Source organism: Sylvia atricapilla, chromosome 27 (genome assembly GCF_009819655.1).
Source record: "Sylvia atricapilla isolate bSylAtr1 chromosome 27, bSylAtr1.pri, whole genome shotgun sequence".
NCBI lineage: Eukaryota > Metazoa > Chordata > Aves > Passeriformes > Sylviidae > Sylvia > Sylvia atricapilla.
Genome location: NC_089166.1, coordinates 2,872,053 through 2,878,846, shown reverse-complemented (window position 1 = coordinate 2,878,846; position 6,794 = coordinate 2,872,053). Strand labels below are relative to the sequence as shown.

Here is a 6,794-nt window from a genome sequence, read left to right as displayed (position 1 = left end):
AGTGAACATCACCTGCCCACAAGGGACACCACCAGCCCTTGATCATATCATTCTGCCTGTGATGATGTTTTCTGCCTCAGAAATTAATAACCTTCTCATCACAGCAATTACAGAACCAGCCTTTCATATAGGAAAGCAAATGGCAGAAGCCAGGAAATGAAAAGCCAGAAATGCAGGAAATGAAGACACTGCCCCATTATTAGCTTGGATGGCTTGCATTTGCCATGAGCTGGTCAGAAAATAGTCACTTCCACAAATGTTCCTCTGGGCTTGAGGCAGTGCAGGACTGCTATAAAAGGCAGCCAGGGCCTCTGCACTCTCAGCCACTTCTCTCACCTACTTCTCCTCCAGAATCAGGTGAATGTGAAGCCTCGTCTCCTTCTCCTTTTTCCCCTTCTTCTCTCTCTTCTCCTTCTTCTCCTCCTCTTCCTTCTTAAAGACCAGCTCTTTCCTGGCTGAAGATCTCAGCTGAGAAGGGGTGTCATAGCACAGAGTGGGGAGCTGCTTGTGCTGGTAGAGGGCAGGGGAGAGAAGGTCTTGTGCAGACAGAGAAAGAGAGGCTGGGACTTGGCAGAGGTGGCTGCTGGGCTTTGAGCTGGCCAGTGCAATGTGGGCCAGGAGGTGCCTTGGCTGCAGGGTGATTGGGTGCAGTGCTGCTTCTCACGTGTCCTCACTTTCTGCTTCTCCCTGCCCTCTGTGCCAGGTGCACCTGTGAGCCCCAGCCATGTCCTGCTGCAAGCCCTGTGACCCTTGCTGCCAGCCCTGCGGCCCCTGCCCGCTGGCCAGCAGCTGCAATGAGTGCTGTGTCAGGCAGTGCCAGAGCTCCCACGTCGTCATTGAGCCGCCTGCTGTGCTGGTGACCCTGCCCGGCCCCGTCCTCAGCTCCTTCCCACAGAACACTGCCGTGGGATCCTCCACCTCTGCTGCTGTGGGCAACATCCTCAGCTGCGGCGGAGTGCCCATCAGCTCTGGGGGCTTTGACATCTCCTGCATCACCAACTGCTATGGAGGCAGCAGATGTCGTCCCTGCTAAATGCGCTGGCAAAATCTTTGGGCAAGAATCTCCAAGACCTCAGAACATGGCTCTGGCCAGGAGATAGAGCTTTGGGACATTGTAATTAGAGTTTCAAGCCACTGTCCCCTTCTTCTCCTCTCTCCTCTTTATTTCTTTTGCTGTTTGTGTCTCTGCAGACCAGCATGGGAGAACCTGTTGCCCTTCTTCTTCCTCCCTTTTTAGGGTGGGCAAATGGACGCCCTGCAGGAACTCCATTGTGACTTAGTGAGTCTTCCTGGTGCTCTCTGTGAGCCACCTTCTTTTCTTCTTTAGACCTAATAAAATTGTTTTGCAACCAAATCATGGCCTCCAAATCCTCCTTCTTTCCATGGCAACTCTTCCAGTCAACTCAAGGAAAAAGTTTGAGAAAGCAAGTGTTGGGACTCCATGCAGGGAATTTTACTTCATAACTTTTCTTCTGGAGCTGTTGAAATCTTCCTTGGCTACCCCACAGAGAATGGTCTTCAGGAAAACCCTGGCTTTGAAGGTTTGCAGCAACAGAGATGAGAAACAAAGCCCTGGGGACAGCCCACAACCTGACTTCTGCCTTCTCCTCCCCTGCCATCATCTGGTCTACAGTCCATGGTCAGCACAGATGGTCAAAGACAGATGAGATATGCACCTCATACACCCCTTTATTACCTGGCAAGGCCCAGCTGCCTTCCAGATATTGCGAGGCTGATAACAACAAGCTGATATCAATACTTGCCATATTCAGGCTACAAAGTTGCAGTCCCCATTCCTGTGAACCAAACACCTCTATGGGCTACTGCCTGGCTGGGCTCTTGGTCTTTTCGGGGCAGAGGCTTCTTCATTTTTGGGTTCTCTTTTTGTTTTTGTTCCCTTGTCCCAGAGACACTACAGGTAGCACTTTTTAGCTGCCTGGAGGTGAATCCCATGGATGCTGCCTATCACCGCAGGTGGCTATGCTCCAGCAAGCTGGTCAAGATGGATTAGCCCCCACTCCAGGAAAGAAGAATACAGAAACAGAGACCTTCTCTTTCACAGCTGATTTTGGTGAAGGTGCACTCTTGGCTTTGAAGGTAGTTGCTTTGGATTTACAACTGTAGCCATTTGTTAAGACTGCATTTCACAATTAGAAACTGTTTTGAAATTAACTTCGAAAACTTTGCCAGCAGCAAAAAAGTGAGCAAGTTCCTGGGGTTGGACCACCCTGTGTTGGTGTGGACAGACCTGTCCTTTCCTCTCCACCACAGGCAAAGGGCAGAGCAGAGTAGTAGTACCACTGGAGCCTCATGAATGGTAGGAGTAAGCGGCAGCAGTGCAGACCCTGTGTGAACTGGCAAGTCTTCATCAGCCACTAGAACTGCTCTACAGGCTCTTGCCTTTCCCAGTAGGGTTTACCATTATCTTGTCCCTTTTTTTCCTGGGAGCACATGGTCACCTGCCATCTTCCCCTTATCCCTCAAGCCATGCAGCCACCTTGGGAAGGATATTTCTGGAATTTCTCTTTGTTCCCATGGGTTTTGTGAGGTTCAGCAATTTTGTATCTAGCAGTAATTTACTGTTATTTTTTGTCTGATCCATTCCTTAGTAAAATGTTATTTTTTTCACTTATATCTACTCATACTTTGTTCTATATTGGTGGGAATATATTGGTTAGAATTAAGAGAAGATTACTTATTTCAGAGTGCCCAGCTCTTTAAATTATCTTAAACCAAGACTACTACCACCAGTGAAATTTTCCAAACCTCTGTTCCATTTTCTTTGGGACAATTGCAATTTTTCCCTTGTAACAACCAATACTGTTGCAGAGTAAGATAATATTACTGTGTACTCTGCCTCCTCATAAATTAATTTGTCTTTACAAGTGTGCAGAGCTTGGGGTGAAGGGATGTGAAGAAGGGTTGCTGACTCAAACCCCTTCTCTGGGGAGTGAAGTGATATCAGGCTCAGAGAGTCACACCTCCCTTTCTGCCTTCTCAATTTTTACAGGTGGATGGAATTAAGGGTGCAGGGAGGGTTTGGTTTTGCTGCATTAAACTTACAAGGGCTGAGGATTGTGACATTGCATTCAAGGAGGTCCACCTTTTCCTCAGGGCTGAAAAACTCTAATTTATTCTCCACACCTCCCACAGCAGTGTTAATTTGCAACTCCAAAGCTTTCGCTTTAGACAAGTTTGTTTAACTGGTTTTCCAGGTTTTGGGCTAGCTTCTTCTGGGCATTCCATTCTCAATCTGCCCTGAGGTGGGCTATTGTTTCAGCCCCCAAGAGAATTTGCAACTCAATCAGGTCTTTCTGTTGCTGCTCCACAATATACTTCTCTTTGAGTACCAGTATGAATTTTTCCCTTGCTGGGGTTTTTCCGCATCTTTTGCCAACGTTCAAGTTTTCTCTGCAACTAACTGCAGATTTTGCCAATTTTTCTTAGCCCACATCCCTCTTTATGAGGTTGGACAAAGTCTATAAGCTTTTAAAAATTCTATCAGTGGACAACAGGTCTGTAGTGGATCTAATGTTGGCTAAATGACAATGCACTCACTAGAATTATTTGCTCCTTTTCTGCTGCAAGATAGGATTAGGAGAAGAGAAAAGCAGGCTCAAAACTTTAAAAGCTATAAAGAAAACATTATTAACAAAACTAAAAGAAGAAAAAAAAAATAATCAGAATAAAACTTTCAGAATACTTTTCCTCCTGCCACAACCTTTTTTTCTTTCTCACTGACAACATACAGAGACAAAACCTGGAGCCTTCATTCAGTTTACCACCACGAAAATAGTCTTTCTTTAGTTCTCTGAGGGAGAGGAGTCTGTCTTGCTATGTCGTGGAGATTTCTCCACAAGAAACAGTTCTCTTTAATTTCCACGAATAGCAGCATTTGCGAAGTCCCTCCCATCTCATGCAGCCTTCCCACAGCTGCTTTCATGGGCCATGTCAACTCATGGGGTACTATTTTAAGGATGAGCTGTTCAAAAGCAAGGTTCTCTTCATCTATCTCTGAAGGTCATCTTCATCTCTGGGAATAGAGGTCTTCTTTCCCTGGGGGCAGAGGGTCTTCATCACTCTCATCTCTCTCTCTGTTCAAAGTTCTCATGAGATCACACTACTTCAGCACCTACTTGCTTCAGCATGAATGCCTTTGCTGGTGTCTGCAACTTGAACACTCCATCCCCTCATGTTTTTTCATGAATTAAAGAGATATTCTAGGATCTCCTCATTCTCCTCTCATCTGGGACTTGAATCCTTCTTTACTGACCTTGGTGTCTTCATGTTGTTTCTCTATGTGTCTTCACCTTTCTCTCACTCGGTAGAGGATCGATGTTCTGCAAGTTTCATCTGTACAATGAAAGAGTTAATATCTCGCCCAGGGGCCTGCTGATGGTCATGATGGTTTCTGCCGGGGCAGTGGTAAAAGCAGTCAAAGCAGTTGTGGTGGTAGATTCAGGGCGGTGATAGATTCAGGCCACGCTGGGGGCTGTGCCAGGATCTCAGGGGCCTGGGCCAGAACAGCACAACCACTCTGGACACAGGGCTGGGCTCCGGCCCCTGTTGCACGCAATTCCAGCTGCAGGCTGGCCTGACTGTGCTGTGGGGGCAAACTAGCCTGGTGGCAAGATGTTAACAGCCACTGGGGCCCAGCACGGCTCTTTCGGCTCTTTCGGGGCCCCTCGGCCTTCTCTCCTGTGCCTGGCAGCCACCAGGGCCCAGCCCGGCTGGGACATGGCCCGGCGGGCTCCCTGGAAGGGCCACCCGGCTGCACAGAGCGGGGCCAGGCCGCCCTGCTACACCTCTTCCCAGGACAGACGGAAAAGAGACTTTCCCCAAGCTTGTTTGCCTTAAAATGTGAATTTCACAGAGGCATATTCAGCTCTTTAATTGGTTTAACAGGTTGTCAATATTTAAACTAGCCACTAGTTCATTTTGTCAATGAAGAGGAAACTTTTAGCAGCTTCTCCTAGATAATCACTTCCGTGGATGGTATTTTCCCTCTTCACCACAAATCAATTAATACAAAACCACTGATCTCAAGGTCAGATCAGTTTTTAACCACAATTCTGTGACCTTTTTGCTGGAGAATATCGGTATGAGAAATGACACTCACTTTTAAAAATTTCAAAGGTTTATTAAAAAACCTTAACAAAATACTACAAAGGACTGAATAAGGAAAAAGGACAGTGCACTGGGATCTGGTGACCCTGACAGCCATGAGCTCACCTACAGAATGGCTGCTCCACTTTTTATACGTTTGGGGTTGCACCAGGCAACCCTGGCCTCTCCCGAAGTTTGTCAGTCAACTTTTCCCTTGTCCATTGGTGGAGGCTTCTTTCTTGAAGCTTGACTGGAGGTGTTGTCATGCCACACCTCCTAATAACAAGCCTGCCCTCTTCCCAAAATGCCCTATGTCAGGGGCACAGGTACACGCCTTCCCTCCACATGCCCCGAGTACACAGGCTGTCTATTGGCATCATACAGGGGGGGAAGGGGGACTGTGGGGAGGACGTCTAAACAATAAATCATAATAACATAACTATACATCAATAAAATTTTCTTTAATGTACACATAGTATGTATCTCTTAATCGTGACAGCCAACCATCAAATTAACTATCTATAACATCTGTTTCAAGCAAAAAATTAGTTTACTCTTTATTCTGCAAGGAGCAGTTCTCTCTGTGTAAAATACCTCTTCATCACCTCAAGAATACCCTGTTCACCTGAGCCAATTAAAATGCAGACCCCCAAAATTTCATTCAGTGTGACACTTAAAAAGGCTTTTGTTTTTCATGTACTCTGATTTAGACACACCAAAAAGATATTCTCAAGAGGTCACAAATACCAAAAAACCCTTTACTGCCTACTTTGGAAAATCGAAGAACTTTGAGAAAAGGTTTCAAGCAGCATCCAATCAACACAAAATACTTCTCAAAGCATTAATTAATCAATTCAATTTAGCAGATTCTAAGCCCACCTGATTTTAGTTACCCAAAATTCTAAGAAGAGAATTAGAAGAAGAGGGGAAAGAGAGAAGGACAGGGAAAGGAATAGAAGAGAACAAACAGAGCTACTATTTCTGATTCCAGTGGTGTTCAGCCTATGGAAATTCCAAGAACAGGGAGGGTCAAGACATGTACTTACCTTGTGTCCTCAGGTTAAATACCCTTTGACTTTCCTGGATCCTGGTGGGACTTCCAGCCATCTGGCCACGCTGGAGGTAGATCGGGGTGCAGGGGTAGGCTGTGGAGCATTGCCTCTGGTTTTCCAGGGATTGGCAGCCTCTGAAAGGTTAGGATGCAGGTCCAGGGAATGGGATGTATGAAGCAGGATATTGCCTCATCAGGGCAGAGCCCAAGCTGCCTTTTTCTCCACACAAAATCATGTGAATATTTCAAGCCAGCAATCCTTCCAGTCTCTCACTTATGGGCTTGGAACATCCTGATCTAGATAAAGACACCTGTGATTTTGGCACCTGGGTGGATTAGATGATCTGTATGATCCATTCAAACCCAAACCGTTCTATGAGTCCCTGATCTGTGGGCTGTCTCTGCCAGAGCATTTGTTCAACAGGGTCCGCCATCCTTTGCCTGATACTCCTAGGCAGTGGTTTGGTCAAAAGAGAAGACAATGTTCAGATAACATCTATCTCTAAGTGGAAGAAATGTGAACCTTTAGTGAAGCAGTAAGTCATTTGCATAAACTCAACCAAAATCATTAACTACTGCATACCCTGAGTATGGTGGATACCAATCCCAACCTGTGAATTGTCTTAATCCTGCATGT

General features: G+C 46.2%; 1 pseudogene; it reads left to right on the top strand.

The window, feature by feature from the left end:
- Window positions 1-224: 224 nt before the first annotated feature.
- On the top strand, window positions 225-1,033 carry LOC136372360 (feather keratin Cos2-2-like; annotated as a pseudogene).
- The last annotated feature ends 5,761 nt before the right edge of the window (window positions 1,034-6,794 follow it).